Source organism: Callospermophilus lateralis, chromosome 4, assembly GCF_048772815.1.
Source record: "Callospermophilus lateralis isolate mCalLat2 chromosome 4, mCalLat2.hap1, whole genome shotgun sequence".
Classification (NCBI taxonomy): domain Eukaryota; kingdom Metazoa; phylum Chordata; class Mammalia; order Rodentia; family Sciuridae; genus Callospermophilus; species Callospermophilus lateralis.
The window spans coordinates 4,212,024-4,229,710 of NC_135308.1; positions in this window are offsets into that span (position 1 = coordinate 4,212,024).

Consider the following 17,687-nt stretch of genomic DNA (forward strand, 5'->3'; position numbering starts at 1 on the left):
AAGCAACAAAGAACATATGGAAGAAAACAGCAGGAAAAATGAAAATAAAATGGGAACAAGGCTGGAGTCCCTCTGCCAGTGTGGAGTCTTCCCACTGTCTCAAAGCATCCGCGGGAATGTCGTACTCTGCACACTCTCTCTCACAAACACAGGGCCTCACACGGTATTCAAAAGTAACCTAGCAAATGCAGATGCAGAAATGTGTCTTCAGCCTGCTGAATATTCACAATGTATCTAATAACACATTTCTGAGTAGCAATAAAAGGGTTCTCTCCTACTTTGTCTGAAATATCACCCTATCGGACGTCTTTTTTTTCCCCTTAAATATTGCACTTGGTCTCAGTTCTGTCTTGTGAGCTTTTGACTCTGCTCAGTGTCTTCACCTGGCTCTCACCTGCCCCTGCTCTCCCAGCCCATCCTCTCCCTTCTCATGGAGAATAGTCAGCACATTCTGTGCATCTCCACACCTCCCCTCTGCCCATCCTCCTCCTGTTTCTGCGCTTGCTGTCTTAGGGGTACACTCTTGCCCATCCAGGAGGCTCCTGAATGCAGCGTCCAGGTTTGACACTGCCTGGCTCCCTGTAGACGTCACCACTATGAACCAGCCTGTGCTCTAACCAAGCCTTCTGACTCTTGAAATCGACCCTCTTCCATCAGTCATTAAATAACGGGGCCCTTCACGGCTCCATCCAAACTCCACTACTAATTGCAGTCTATAATCTCCCTCCTGGCAAACACATCAGTACCCTTGGCTGCCATTATCAGCTAGATGCCAAACCTTCCCGGAGTGTTCATTTACTAATTCATGGATCATGCACTGAGTGCTTAATGTGCGACAGACAATGTTCTAGATGTCAGAAAAGCAAATGGAATGTGGTCCTAACCCCCCGTGGCATCTGAAATTCCTCTGCTTACCCGCAGGCCCATATACCACCAGCCATCTTCATATTTCCACTAGAACATCTCACAACAGCTCGCACTGAGTCTAGTGACGTCTCACACTGACATCTTTGATTCTTCCCAGCCACAAACATCATCACTTCTTTCCTGTAGCAGTTCCAGCCTCCTCCCCTTGTATCCCAGAATGCACTCCTGCCGTTGCTCACGAGGTGCTCCTGAGCTTGTCCCCACCTCCTGCACCTCCCTGCCTTGACCCTGAATCTCTCCCTAAAGGCACCTGAGCAGGGGTGGTCTTCTTCCAGTTCTAAACGCAGGCCACACAACAACTGGTTGAGTAGAAACCTTAACAACCGTAAGCGCTCTAAAGAAGCCTCCAAGCTGTCAGTCGGCACTCCCTGTACCACCCTCACACACACCCTAAAAGACATTCAAGTACCCTGCTTCATGCCAGTCAGCACCACCGTGGGGGTTTTACTTTCCTGTGGATGTTGGGATGATGATGGTGATCTGACAGATGGCTCTCTTGTCTTCTGATACCTCAGTTTTATGACAGCAAGTCTCATGTCACCTACATTTTCAGATTCCATCCTAGTTGATTGTGGAAGCTGAGGAAATCACTGATGCTTGGAAAAAAAAAAGGTGATTATGTAGCCAAATGCAGTGATTCTCATTCTCAATTTGAAGCCATGTCTCTAGACTGGTTAATAGCTAGAAGATGAGAGAGCCCTTCGGACCCCTGGGTGTCTGTAACAAACACAATAACTGTGTTCAAGGTCACATTTCATTGCTGGTACCATCCCTGACGATCTCTTGGCTCTGCGTCTACACTTCAGTGACCTGCGTGTGAAACTGGAGGTGGATGAAATCACCTTTCTTCTGTGGTCAGCAGCAGAGCCCTGGGGAGGGGGCTCTGCAGGTGGAAGAAGCCACCTGCTGCTTCTCCTACGGACGGTACACAGTGGCCCTCATCTTCTGGTGGCCATTCCTTCCACACACTTTAGACTTCCTCTGGTGATGTGAGTTTCTTGCCTTTGGCTGCCTCGTTGCCGGTCTGGTCCTGCCTGTGTCTCCACAGAGGATTCCTGGTTGTCCATCCCAGCCCATTGTCCAGTTAACCAGCCTCAGCCCCTCTGCACTCTGGAGGAGGCTTCCTGCTCCCCAGTCCTGCCAGTCAGCTCACGCCAAGTAAGGGGAGACCAATAAGGGCTGTGTGGAGCATCCTAGGGTACCCAAAGGAGTGTCCTGCCACCCACTAGACTGTCACCCCCACCCACTGAGGTGCAAATCCCAGCAAAGTGACACCTTCCTAGTTTTCTCGTACTTGAGTATATTCTTTCAGTCCCAGAGCATTCTCTAGGGTTCTGTCCCATTTCTTTTTAGTGTCTAATCCCCTGTATATAAATAGTGGGAAATTCTTTACTTAAACCTTGCCTGCTCAAGTTACTCTGTAGCTGTTATTCCCAACTATCCTGATCAATGCTTCTCCCACAGTGTGAAAATCTCTTGTATCCACGAGGATAAAACAAGGGCTAAGATTATTGCAAAGATAAGGTGAAGAGGAAAATAGCCTATCAGTCTACTTTTTCTACAATACACAGCACATTACACTCATATTCGGGATCCTGAATCATTTAAGAACAAAAATAAAATAGATGATAGGAGACATGGTCACTTTTAGCAAGATTTGACTGCCTAATCTTGTAAGTAATCACGGTGAGTAACAGAGGTGGCCCTCACTCCTGGAGGAAATCACTGAGGTCAAGCATCTCCGTCCCCAGCTCAGGCACACCACACTGTATGTTATAGCTAAGGTCAATACTTCCATCTATATTCTGGATAAGATCCTTTCTTGCATACGAGGGTCATTTATTCCAGCAATTTTCTCTTCTTATCTCTTGCATTTCCATTGCCCCCTCTTTAGCAGGCCATTCCCATCAACAGACCAACATGTCCCCTCTCTTGCAAATCCAGAATTGAATCATAAGAGCTGTCCTTCTTTTCCACATCTCCCTTCATTCATGGTGCCATTTCTCTGCTCTCCATTCCAAAACATCGAGAATTCTAGAACATGTCAGTGCCCCTAGTTTTCATTTCCACTCCCCCACAACCCTCTCTTGAACTTACTGTTGGTAGACCTTCTTTCCTCACCACCTGGTCCAGGTCTTCGCAGTCACCGCGTGGCCACAGCTAATGGATGTCACACCCCTTCCTAGTAACCTCATGAGTTCCCTCCCACAGACTATACTCCTCTTTCCCTGAACCATTTTCTCTTTGGCTTGCACAATACAGTACTCTGTTTACTAATGAAATATTTCATCCATCTTCTCTGTCCAGTCCTCCGCTGACTGTCTCTGGGGCTCTTTGGAGACCTGTAAGTGTCAGGTATCCAGAACACATTCTGGCACTTCTGTAGCCTTGACCTTCCCTTGCAGGGTAAACGGTTAGTTCTATGGACCGTAAAGACTCCCACGTTCAGTCTTCAGTCTTGGACAGACCTCAGAATTCATCCCATATTACCATCTCACTACACATGCTCACTTAGAGGATCCTTCTTGCATGCATCTGGAGGGACCCATTTCCTCTATCACATAGTGGAGTATGATAACAATTCCAATGTGAAGGTATATGGTCATATTCAGGAAAACCCAGTTTGGTCACAAAAGGTGGGCAGTGCCAAGAGATTGAAGAAAGAGACAGACGAGCGCAGGACTTCACAGACTGCAGTTCACTAGTGCTTGCAGAAGAAAGCACGTCTTGGTCACAGTGGGCCTGGCAGGTCCCTCACACCACTGCAGGAGGAAGCAGTTTATGTGCTAAGCTAGACAAAGAATGTACCTGCACTTTTCCCAAGACTGTTCAAATGTCAGTCCATCAGGCAAGGCACAGTCCAGATGTCAGCAGCTGGCACAAGCACAAGCTGGCCAGACGGTCTTGCCAACTTTGTTGATCCTCTCAGTTCTGGAAGGCCTGCCGGGTCATTCAGTAGACCAAACGGCGGCGGTTACCACCAAGATGGGTCCCTGCAAAACACTTGGATGCTTTTTCTTTGATGAAAAGAACGGCCCTTGATAAAGGTATTCTGCACACACTAAGCATCTGAAACTGCCACCGCTCATTCTGCTTTATGAAATATCTGATAATTTGACTATTATTTAAGTGAACCTTATGGATTCCCTAAAATCTTATTTTGGTGAATGCTATAATAGTCTTTCTAATTCCAATGTGAATTGATTAGTGAAAAAAATTTGGGTATTAGGAGAAAAGTTGTGGCATTGGTAAGAATTACCTCAGGATAATTCAGAGAAAGGATAAAATAAGGCTCTGCTTGCCCACGTGATGGTGAAATCTACCTTTCAGACTCTGAATTCCTGAAAAAAGAGAGAAAGTTATAGGAGAAAGACCAAAACAGAAGAGAGACATGAGAGAAATTGAACAAGAGAGTCATCTGAACTGTAGTTCACCACTGTGATCTTTCCTATTTCAGAACCTCCTGCCTCCCATTCCCCAACTTGTCTATCTATCAGGGGATCAGAGTGGGCCATCACCATGGGGCAGGGTAGGAAGCTAAGGGATCAGTCTTATAAGGAACACTGGAATGCTGATTTCTGACAAAATTAATACTTCAAAATACACAAGATAACTTTCATGCACATAGTTTTGGAAATATCTTGCTGAAAAAAAAGCCTATGACATTCTTATTCCTATGTTGGCCAATTACATGTTGAAAAAGAGGTTAGCTAATGTTTATCCATATATTAGTCATTCATTTATTCACCCAAAGTTTGTTGATAACCTCTTCTGAGAATTTGCTCGTGGCTATGTTAAAGATATTATTTTTTCCAAAAAAAAAAAAAAAGTTTTAGAAATCCTAGGTTGTAAATATATAGTAAAAATCCAATTCCCACCCAAATAATGCTTTAACATTATTAGTGAGCTGGAAACCTAAGAAATACAATTCAGAAATACTAGCTCTATATTTTCTGTCTTTCATTTGCCCATATCAACAATGGAGTAAAATAAAGCGTGAGAGTCTTGGGGGAGCATCAGAGGATTCGATGCTCTCTTGACATTGCATGGTGCCCCTCGATGGCAGTCTCATGGGAAGAATGAGAGATGAGCTGTAGCTCTACATTTCACATCTGTTAATCACCCCCGGTAAAGGAAGGGTCTGGGATGGCCAAGAACCCAGGCGAGTGGTCGGCGTGAAGCACACGTCCATGTTACAATTTACAGTCCCCGCTTCAGCGAGTCAGGCAAGTACCGATATGAACACCAGAAATGACCTTTTCGATTCTGTGATGTGACTTGGCAAATATTAGCAGAAATGGCCACAAAACTAGCCTTCCTAATTCACATGCACCACCACAAACAAGGCTCTAGTGAAGGACACACCTATGTGGCCAGCTACGTCCCAGTGCAAAATTACAGAAGTGACAACCAACCACAGGTGCGCACGCTGCCTTCCACTCCCAGGCAAGGAGTCCTCTGTGCACGTGCCGTGGATCTTACGTTACCCCAGTTTGGCTTTTCTCCTGACAGCTACTCTACTCAAGTTTTCACTGATGTCTTATGTCAAAGCTACCTTCATTTACCATAATTTGGCTAAGGAAAATCATGTAGAGTTCTAGAATATTTCTATCATGCTAAACGATCCAAAATTGCCTTTAAGTCTTGATTGTTCTGACCCCACCATCTCCTCCTTGGGTCTAAGCATGTGTCCTAACAAAAACTTGCCCTTTGAGGCCATGAGGGGTAACACCACGTTGTGCTCTGAACACCCCTGAGACTTGAATGCACCTGTCCATTCCCAGATCAAGTGAACTCAGCTGAGGCCCCGAGACACTCAAGGAACTATTTATTTTTTTATGGACAAAAATCAAAGACCTGAAGAAGCTAAGCTTCAATTTTTATTTCTAACTAATTATCCCAAGAAATACTTGATTGTTGCATAGAAGAAAAATGCATGAATAAAAAAAATCCAGCTTAAATTATTTAGTGAGTCTATGGGTTTTGAATATAAGTGCTGAAAGTATACTTATCTATGATGACTGACTCAAATTGTTCCTTCTCATACATAAAACAATTTTAATGCATTTATTCCATTTCTTTATTTACTTTTTTTTGGATTTTTTCCACTTACCCATATGACAGGACCCTGAACCAGTTATTCAAGTTTAATGGATTGATTGAGACTGTTCCATCCTATTCTTTCTGAAGCAAACAAAGAGCATCAATCAAACTCTTTAACTCTGAATTCCATTTTGCATGAAGAACTCTGGGGAGTACTATCCACTTTCAGTTGTGGGAGGTACAGATCCATTTTCACAATAGCCACATAACAAAGTACACTGTCCAAAGTTTCATAGCCCTCCAGGGTGATTTTTAAATGCCCATCTTGAGTGATTAGCAAATAACAATTAAGGCTCAGGAAAATCAGTGGAGTCATTAGATCAAATCCTAAGTCAGACTGGCATCCATGTGGGTGGGAATTAGGAACTTAAGAAAAAAAAAAACAGAAAAGTCACTGATGCATTGTTATTAGCAAAAGAAAGAGTGAATACAGCCAGTGCCAGCAGATTCCTCGTCTTTCTGATTTTTTTTTTCTTAAAATATAATGCCTTGGGAAAAATGTGGACGTGTGACCGCAAAGCAAATATCTGAATCTGCTTGACTCTAGGGCAGTTGACCTTCTGTCCCAGGCACTTGAGTTCTGATGAAACTCATCCACAGAAAAACTAATGAGAAGGTTTGAAGTTTCAGTGGGTTGCTAATGAAGTCACACCAAGGCTGATGAGGTACAACGATGTACAATTCGCTCGCACGCGCGTGTGTGTGTGTGTGTGTGTGTGTCTGTAAGCACTCATCAGAAGGTTGTTCAGAGATCCCTATCTTGTTCAGTTCAGTCTCCCTCTGCATGACATAAAACGTGACCCCATATGTCACCAGGCATGCTTATCGCCTCCAGCTCCTGATCATTTATCCACTGTGTTCCCTCTTGACCTGGAAGGTGGAAGGGCAGAATAAGATGATGGTCAGGGTGTAGGACCAGGTGTCAGACTCGGAATCCTTATTTTGCAGCAGAGGTTAGAGAAGTGAATCACAATTTGAGAGACTCGAATCAACTACCACATGCAGAGTACATACAAATGTGCTTAGCCGAGCTGGTTCAGTAAGTGCCCTCTCTCCTCTCCTCTCCTCTCCTCTCCTCTCCTCTCCTCCCCTCCCCTCCCCTCCCCTCCCCTCCCCTCCCCTCCCCTCCCCTTCTCTCTCTCTCTCTCTCTCTCTCTCTCTCTCTCTCTCTCTCATGGTTCTGCCTCCAATCCTCTCACTGTTGTGGATTGTTGTAATAAGTTCCTACTTGGAGTCATTATCATCAGCCTTGGCTTGCAAGACCTTCACTAGCTGACGTAAGATCCTGACTGTATTGTATATTTTGAGACTTAGATCAGTCTCTTCTCTAAGTTATTGCTTTGCAATAACCCTTGGGAGGCTGTCACACTTACTCACTCTCTTGTCTAGAGTAACCTGCTTCTACCATTCTGGGTCCTTCACTCTTATTAGAAATGATAACCACAGTTTTCCTCATTCTTCTCTACTGAGCTCTTTAAAGTTCATGGTAACAAAATATGACATGCAGCTGAACTAATACTAATACCATTTGAAGTTCAGTTGCTAATATCAAATAACATTTCCTACAGATGTAGAAAAGTAAATAAAAAGTCAAACTAACACATCTATTGGAGCACAGCCTGGGGTGCACTTTAATTCTAACCTTGGCTGCAGGCCAGCCTCCCCACCCCACTTACTCTCTCCTTTATGTCCATAAACTAATCTTGTGTTGTACTCTGTGCTGTGAGCAGAACTTCATTGTCTCTGGTATGCAGCTACCCATGCTCTGTATTGAATAGCTCGGGGTCACCAAATGTGAAACAGAAGTTCAGAAATATGGAGTGAGAAGGGAGCTCAGAAGCATCTGATTTGATTCCCATGTTTCCTAGGGGAGAATATCAGGTCCCATTGCCGACCCCACTAAGCTCTCTAGAGATGCATCTGCTCTAAGAACGCAGCTCTCCTGGTTGCTCCCAGGGTTTCCATCCCCAACCTCATTTTCCTCTTCTGCCTGTGGAACATTTGTGAAGACCTCAAGCTGAACCTGGAGGTGAACCTGTGTGAGATTGCTCATGGCCGTGGGTTGGACTGCACGGCCCAGGCCTCCACTGGAGGCAGAATAGCAGCTCTTCTCAAGGTATTTGTTGTTTTATTCACATTTTATGAGCATAACACCCATTAAGTCACAATGTGGTCGGTTGTGTGCCAGCTTAGAAAAACATGCTCTAAAATGCACACGCTCTCCTGAGCACTTGTTCTCCTTTAAAACCAAGAAATGAGAAATACTAGATAGTATCAGCTCAATGCCCCTTTAACCCAGGTACCTCATTTTAATTGTTTATGGATCTGAAAGAGGGAAACAAATAGATGTCTGGAGTCACAGGGGATCGAATAGATGTCCAGACACAGTGCTGGAGAGAAACGGGGACCACCAAGTCGAGTGGCAATGCTGAATTGGCTCAAAGATACCCTGGATTTCCCACAGAACTCCAGGCAGAGTGTTTGTTCAGTGTATTTACACACAAAACGATCCTAATTCCTGTTCTTTCTGGCAGCCATGAACTTCACATTTTCCATCTACAGTCTTGCCAGTCCCATTTTAAAAACAAGGAAAAACAACCCAAATAGCAAAAGAATATTGACATTTTTTCCTGGCAAAATCTGAAGTAAAAGAAAATAAATGAAGAAATTGCCACATTCCTCTTAATTCGTTTCCTGCCACCCATCGCTTTCTCCCTAAAAGCATACACTATGTTCATTCATTTATTATGGGTGCATAATTATTTAGAATAATGAGTCCTCAGTGTATTGGAGCTACAGTGAAAAACCGCAATGAATCCCGCTGTAACTTTTCAAAAAGGTACATATCTGTCAAAAACCGATCTCAGCAGAGATTTGGATTTTAAATAAAGCTTTTGTGGAGTCTTAAGTGAAAAATTAAACAGGAAATTCTAAAATGATTCTTACTTAAAAGTTGTCTAGGGGCCTGGGTGTGTGCTTCCCCATGTTAGCGCCCCGCCGCTCTCTGCTCTCCCTCACCACCCTGTTCATTTGTTGCTTTTCAGTGTGTTTTGGGTGTGATTCTCCTTCAAATTGTACATACAACTTTATAATTTCAATTTATATTTTCGTATCTCAGGGTTGAAATTGTCAGTGCCTCCCACATATCCACTAGCCACACATGTACTTCATGACAGAGCAACATGGCACACACAAACAGGGACAAACTCTTGCAAAGTTCCCAAGGAATATCTCCTCCTGGTACGGAAACCAAGAGAGAAGTGGAGTAGGTGCTTTAACTCATGAAAGAGAAGCCGCCATCTCCTCCCTCCAGGGAACGTGCACCCTACTGGGAAGACCCCTTTTCTCTACCCAGCGGAAGCTCCTTGTTCACTCCCCCTTTGCACACCTGCTGGTTTTTGAACTGTGTGACACATTCCCTGCAGCTTCTCCTGTGTGTGCAAGAGCACTGCGGTAGGAAAATGAGGACAGGAAGGGAAAGAACCAGAAATTCCCAGAGCAAACCAGCAAGGCCTGCAGGCCAGAGGCTGAGGGCTGACAGGAAGACTGTCTTGTCCTGGTGGACACACATCAAGCCACAGCAAGCTGTTGACTGAGGAATGTCACCTGGAGTGAACTGTCATTGAGTTGGGAATAACGCTTCACCTTGTTACTGTGAAGGAAGAATCAGTCTTGGGATAAGCTGGAAACACAAAAGGGGTAAAAAGTAAATTAAGAAAATAAGTAAATAAATCAGGTACAGGAATAACATCTGATACAAAACAAAACAGAAATAAATTTAAAATATGAAGTCTAAACCCGGGTGCTACCCCAAAACACTAAAGCGGATGATGTCAACTTTTTCTGTAACAATAAAAATCAGAAACAAATGAAAGTTCTTAAGGAAGACTGTCTTGGGGGATGGGGAATGGTACCAGAGATTGAGCTCAGGGGCACTTGACCACTGAGCCACATCCCAGCCCTATTTTGTATTTTATTTAGAGACAGGGTCTCACTGAGTTGTTTAGTGCCTCACTTTTGCTGAGGCTGCTTTGAACTCACCATCTTCCTGCCTCAGCCTCCTGAACCTCCAGGATTATAGGCGTGCACCACCACGCTGGCTTAAGGAAGATTTTCATGGATATGATGAAAGAAAATGGGAAAAGGTGCCAAGTGTGTGTGTGTATGCACGTGTTTAAGTTGGTGTTGCGTAAGGCAATGGGAACATTAGGTAAGTACTCAGAAAATGTATTCATGTTATTCATATAAATCAACAATCAATCTTTAATTTCATAAAAATAAAACCCAAAGATCAAAATATTAAAGTCATGTATAAAATGATTGGCAGTAATATTAAGGTCGGGAAAAGTCTTTGGAAAAAAATCAGGAGAACTCAGTGGGAAAGGTTCTGTTTCCCAGCAGCAGGTGAGGTGAGTGACTGTGAGTGTGGCCACCTCACAGCCGTCCCCCAGAGCCCACAGGGCAGCCATGGCCCCATCCCACCAGGCAGGAGGAAGGACTGGGGACTGAGCAGGAAAGTCATTAGGTTTTCAGGAGACAGAACCATAGACAAATTGGTAATGATCATGAAGATTTAAAAAATACTCTCCAAGAAATTGACTAATCAACCAAACCATTAAAAAAAGTATTACAAGATTTAAGTAATAAAATTAATATAGCTTATTTTATATACAAACTACATATGTATGTAAATATATGTACATACGTATACATATACATAGGAGTGTCTGTATGTGTATACACAGAGAGATTTTAAATTCAATAGAAAATACTATTATTTTTGGCTGCATATGAACAGTGATGAGTAGGATGATGTACTGGACAGGAAAAACAGTTCTCTAATTCTAAAGAATCATGGTCAGGTAGGATACAAAGGAAGGCTCTGGGAAGCCGAATCTCTAGAAAACAGACTGATGAACCACTGGAGGGCTTGGCTAAGGAGAGGGCAGGGGAGCTGTGGGACACCTGCACCTGGGGAGCACAAAGGCACATGCAGAAGGCGGCAGGAGAGCAGCATGAAAAGGAAACCCAGGACTGCAGACCGTCACCTGAAACACGGAACAGAATGTGTGACCGCGCCAACCATGTCTCAGTGACACCAGGGGGGAGCCAGCGACCAGCCCAGAGAAGGAAGCAAAGATACGCTGAAAATGAGGGAAAGGGGCGACAGACAAGGGATTCGTGGTGGTCACAAGTGGCAACATGGTGACAAGATCAATGCAAATCCTGGTATTCAAAAAGCAGTGTGGCTGTGGGTGGGCCTGGCCAAGTGCAAGGCCCAGGTTCAATCCCAGCACTGCCAAAGCAGAAAGACAGGAAGGAAGGAAAAGCCTGGTAGTAGGAGAGAGACCATCAGGATGACCCCAGGCTCAAGGCCAGCCTCAGCAACTTAGAGACCCTGTCTCAAAATACAAAGGAATAAGTAAAGGGCTGAAGTGGGCCTCAGTTGTTAAGTGCCTCTGGGTTCAATCCCTGGTGCCAAGAAAAAAAAAGCCACTAAGAGAATAAAAATATAAAAACTGGTTATATATCAATATATTTGGACACACATTAACAGAAAAAATCCCCAACCAATTCATAAGTATTTTTATTTTACAAAAATAAACAGAGTTTATGGCTTTCAATTTTACAAAGAAAAATTAACCCTGTCAAGTATAACTTATTACAAAAATGAAACAATTATTTGTATATTTACCTATTTATTTATACCTTAGTATCAAACGCAGTCTTAGAAGAAAAGGAAAAAGCCATAGGCTTATTTCAGTGTTGAATTCTAATTTAAATTGCTGATATTCTATTTTGAATGTGCTCACCTCACAGTGCAAGGTGAAATAGATGGTGAAGTAAACTTGGGATTGTAAGAGTAATTTAATATTAGGAAATCTGTCAATAAAATTTTAAATATCAATGAATTAATAAGTCATAGGATCATCTCAATTGTCACAGAACTAACATCTGATAAAATCCAATTTATTTTATTAATAAAGCACAGGTAATATGAATGGAAGGAAACTCACTGGATAAAGGTCAGCTACCGAGTTTTAAGGATTAAAACCTCATACAAACGCAGAACTGCTCATCTTTTGGCGGTTAGATCAAGCGTATTTACTGTCACTGCTGTATTTCCATATGGAACGGAGGCCCTGGCAGCAAAACATAATAAATGCAAGAGGTGTGAAAGGGAGAAGAGTTCCACCTGAGCATGATGGCATCATCTCCAGAAAAAAATGTAAAAGAATCAAGAAGTGATCCCTACAGACAATGCAGGAGTTGAGCAAACCTGAGGATTCCATGGTCAGCTTGCAAAACCAAGGGTTTCTGCTTATAGTGAAGAGGCACTGAAGGAAAGTGGTAGTTGCAAAAATAAAGTACTAGGAACTATCTGAGAGGTGTAAAAGTAGAAGACCATTATGTTAAAATTAAACCCTGTTGCAGGAAAAGGGGACTATTTAAAGTGAGAGAGACGCAGCTGTGGGTGGGAAACCCAACAGCACAAGACGCCGATTGCAGTCCTGTCCATACTTATCTGTTACCGCAGTCTCATTTCAATCCAGATTTCCACACTACTTTTTTGAGGACTTAAGTGTTTTCCCAAATATATAAGAGGTTTACTATTCACAAGTAGCTGTAGTCATCTTGAAAACCAAGAACAGTGAGAATAAACTTGTCGACTCAGAGAGCAAGCCACACCTGATGGGTACAGCAATGAGCGCTATCGTGATGACTGAGAAAGGGTCCGTGGGAGGAAATGGAACAGACTATGCAATGTTAGGGCTGCATGTGTGTAAAAATTGGGCACAGGACTCTATTTCCAAATACAGACATGTATTGGCATGTGCACACACATTTAATATATCTCATTGAAGATCTAGGGATAAAAGGTCTAAGTTGTAAGTACAAGTGCATGCTTCACATAGATAATAGGCAAAGACAAGCTCCTCATATATGAAATATATTTGTGTGAAATTTTGATATAAATATAATAACAAAAAGTTGGACAATATTTTTTCCACTTTGGCAGATGAAAAATATCTGAAATAAGATCTTATATGCATAGATCATAAGACAAGTAACTGACTACATAAAATTAAAACTATCATTTAATTATTTGAAAATTTCATAAAAACCTAATAATTTCAAAAAAAGCATGTTACAAAGATTTCCAGACTATGCATTAACTGGAAATGGTATGAAAATTGTAAAATATGAGCAAAAGTACACATAGGTGGTTCATATTCACATAAACCATCAATAATTTCATAAAGTGATGATCACTCTATTACTGAGATAATTAAAAGCCAAAACAATGTTTTTGTCCCTCAAATATTACCATATTCTAAAATTAGATATTGCAATATGCCAGCAAGTATTGAAAACAAATCTCACGTACTTTATTTTCCCTCAGTTTTTATTGATGCATTATAATTAAACATAATAGTGGGATTCATTGTTCTGTTTTCCTATGAGCACATGGTATAACAATGTTCCCAGGATATCCCCATCCTTCTCCTTCTCCGTCCCCTGGTCCCTTTCCTCTATTTTTCTGGCCTCCCATTTTCATCCCGTGTCCTTTAGATGAGAATGAGTTCAACCAGCTCCTTTCCTAGGCGCTTGAGTGCATGCTGCAGAACACACACCCAAAGGCTCCCAGGGACCCAGAGCTATCATTTATAAATATGATCCTTGGGAAACCCCCGGCACAATTTATCAGGAACGTCCACTGTGCTACTGTCCATGGTTATGCAGAATTGCACGCATTAGATTTTCATCACTAAGAAAATTCATAAATAAAATATAGTTTATTGTGTTCCAGGCATTCTTCAATTTCATTTACATAGTAAAATTTTTATTAGTACTGTGGAATATATCCAGTTATTAGAAGCAGTAAACTGAAGTTTAGAGACAAACATAAAGAAATTTTAAGCATATACAGTTGACTTAAAAAATGTGCATTTTTATGTGTATGTGTGGGCATAATAACACAATTCATATAAAAATTGAAAACATGCTTACCCATGTTTTCTACAGAGGAAACTACATACTACACAATAGTACTGAGGGAGACTATGGAATCTTGAGTTTCACCCATGACCAGAAATGCATATGCCGTGAGTTCTCATGGGGCATGGAAAGGGGTGGAAATTACAGATCCAAAGAGTACGAAGGAAGAAAATAAAAGGTAGGATGCACTTCTGACATAGTGGTGTGAGAGGCTCTGGAGACTGGCTCCTAGTAGAACACTCCTCCCCTGTGAAAATCATTCAAAAACGTTCTCTGTTCAGTGTCTCTGGATCGCCCTCAGGCACGTGGCGTTTATCCGAGAACACCCACTAACACCGGCGGGAGCAGCACGAGGCTCTGGCACTGGGCTACTGAGTGGGCCTAGGTGTGCAAGGCAGCTCTGCCCTGGTAGCAGAGGGAAAACTCCAGGCACCACTGCCCACGGGCACTCTCACCCTCTCCTGTCCACATTGAGACGCTGAATTCCAGGCCAGTGTGGCCAAGAGGTGTGTGAACCATCCTCCGTCCAGTTCCCAGTCAGGGCAGCTGCACCCCAGGCATGGCAGGCCGAAGATACTGGCCTTTGGTGCCTCTGCCTGCAGTCACTCATAGAGCAGGGCCACCTTGCTAACCAAGGAGATCTGAGAAGACGGGCTCCATTCCCACACAGTGTCCCCCTGAGAAGTGAGCTGATGTCCCCACCCAGCCCAGGGAAGGGCTCAGAGCACTGCTTCCCAGAGGGACAGTCCATGAGAACAGAGCTCTGCTCATCCTCACCAGGGACTGACTGGGAAACAGAGCTGAGGTCAAAGTTAATACGTGTGAATATAAATCTTGGTGGTAATTCAGAGGAAGCCTGTATCTTCTTCCTTTGAGGCAAGAAGGGGAAGAGTGGACCCCTCCAAGGTCAACCCAGAGGACAAGAGGCAGGCCAGTTCAACAGAGCCTTCCTGTTCTCCGGCTACAAAGACCACTTCTGCAAGGGGCCTGGTGTTCTCTAGTTATAACCAGGGGATGCCTTGTGTTGAGGACATTGTTTAAAACAGACATTGCAGTAACCCCACGAAGCCCACAGCAACCCCTCAGCTTGAGGCACATGCCCAGGTACTATCTCTGAGGAAGGACTTCAGTAGGGGGGCAGAACTTGGCATGCACTAGTCCAGCCAAGTCATTATGCAAATAAAAATTAAACAACAGCAACCACTCAGGAAAGGGCATCAGTCACAGGGTGGCCTCAGCGGAGTATCTACAAGGACCACTTCACCTGTTTCCTTCCTGATCTCTTGTTGCTTCCCCCGGCCCACCTTCCCTGTGATTGTACCCGACTCTGAGCTTCTGCCAACACTCCATGATGTGTTCCTGCCCCTCAGTTTACTCCAAACACCTGGCAGAGGCCCTGTCCTGTGGAATATGTGATGGATTTGGTATCTTCACCTGCTTTCTTATTAAATAAAATCTAGTGCAAAGTAATCAACTACAGAGTTCCCCATGAAAGAACACAGGCAAACAAAACAAGCCCAGAAAAGCTGATTGAGTAACTAGTATCTCCACACATTTGAAAAGAAAATAAGTGAACATTTATTACAGACTCGACTCTTTTTAAAGAGGAGGTCAGTAAAATGATCAAACATCTAATATAATATCTCTATATCCTAAATTTGAAGATGCTTATTTGTCCCATTGAAGAATCCTCCTTTGAAATCTTGCCATTGGGTGTGCATACTTAATTGATAGAATTGTATTTTTCCCTCCCTAGTCTACTAGGCAAATGAAGGTGTTCCTTAAAACTGATGGTGTTTTTTTAAGTGGCTATTTAATATGACTGAAAAAAATACACAAACAATAATATATATAACAGTACTATATATGAAAAACACAAGAAGTAATAGAGTTTAAGCTTATGGATTAATCTCAAGGAAGAAAATTACTCGGGCCACGAATGGAATTATGATTTCCGGCGAGGAAGCTGATTAGGACATGGAGAATAAGAAAACAAAGACTTGCCTGGTGCAGAGGTGCCCATGGCCCAGGGCTCAGCAGCCCCTGGGAAGCCTGGGGAGATCACCTTACGACTCAACCTATTTCTATTCACTAACAACGGTGTAACTGTTGAGCATTTTTTAAGCTTACATTTGGTAACATATAACAACATTAAAATAATAACAGGGTATGCAATGAGGAGAATTGTACTTTGATTTGATGTTATAAAAGACAATGCTTTGTTCAATGCACATTTCATAATGCCTTGCTTTGTAGAAGCCGGATCCCAGTAGGAGAAATGTCACGACTATTCCTCCTGCTGTTGTTGATAGGTTTCAGTGTACATTCTAGCCTGCTTGTGAACTTCTCAGAGGAAATGCTCCTGAGTAAAGGACTTCAGTAAGATTAGAGGGATAAGGGAATAGGACTTAACTCATGTAGTGATCTTTCACAAAGTTATAGATGAAGCAAATAAATAATCTCGCGTAATTATCTAAAACTGATCTTCATTTGTAAAACAACCTCAGGAACTTAAATTCACATAGGACCATTGGAGCTTCATAAAATTGTTTGGCAAACACTGATTTAGAACAGCTAGGTCCGGGTCATGATTCTTTCCAATTCTTTCCAAGTCAGTGGATTCAAACAGGAACATATTTCCCATTCCTAAGGAAATCACAATAACCAGCAGTCTCCCAGACCCTATGACTCTTCCCTGGACCTGGGGGTGAGTTCTGGAACCCCTGAACATGTATGTAACTGAGGAGCTGGGTTCCAGCTCAGCAGCATCATCTTCTTGTATAGAAGTCACAACTCAGGGGCATGCAAGAGGCTGACCAAAGAGTAAAAGACACATAGCAAGTGTTTGCTAATTTTTGGAATCAAGTATAGTATATGTCCAGATGAGGCCCATGTGGCATGTGATACACACACATGCACACAGGATAAACAAACAACAACAAAAATAAATAAATAAATAAATATGGTATTCATAAAATTGACAGAGGGAGAAGGACAGTGCTCTTGTAGCACCCCTGCTACCAAGATGTTAAATACAGATTGTGCCCTTTGCCTGGGAGGAGACACCCGGATTCTAGAAAAGATGCTTCAGGTCCCTCCAGTCAACTTTCTGAACTAGGCTCAGCACAGAGTCTGGCTTGAGCTCATTATGAATAATTCATTCCTCATCTATCTTCTGAAGGGTGTTAAATTGCCCTTTTGGCACATCTGTGCTTTCTGAGGCACACGTTCACACCTCATTATCACTCAGTGACGGACCCTGGGGAGGCATGGAATTGTCTTCCAACCAAGGTCTTCCTCAGTCTGGCAATACGCAAATTCAGGAGAGTCTGGCTTCCCTTGATGACCAAGGTGAGAAACTCCGTGGGCAAAGAGGACAGTGGTCATTTCCTCCTCTAAATTTTTAAGCAGTTTTACTTTTCTGTAGTCTTTGCTTCAGTGGAGAATGTACTTATTCCTCCTTCCAGTATCTTTAAAGCCAAACTTTCCCAAAAGAAGATATAAGGAAAATGACCATTTGTTCCTAGCATGTGATCAAAACCCATTACAGAGTTCATCTCTTCAAGATCCCTCACCTTCCCTCTACCACTCACTTATGAAATTGCCGAGTGAACACTTTGCTACTCCTACCAATTTTTGTACACATATTTCATTAC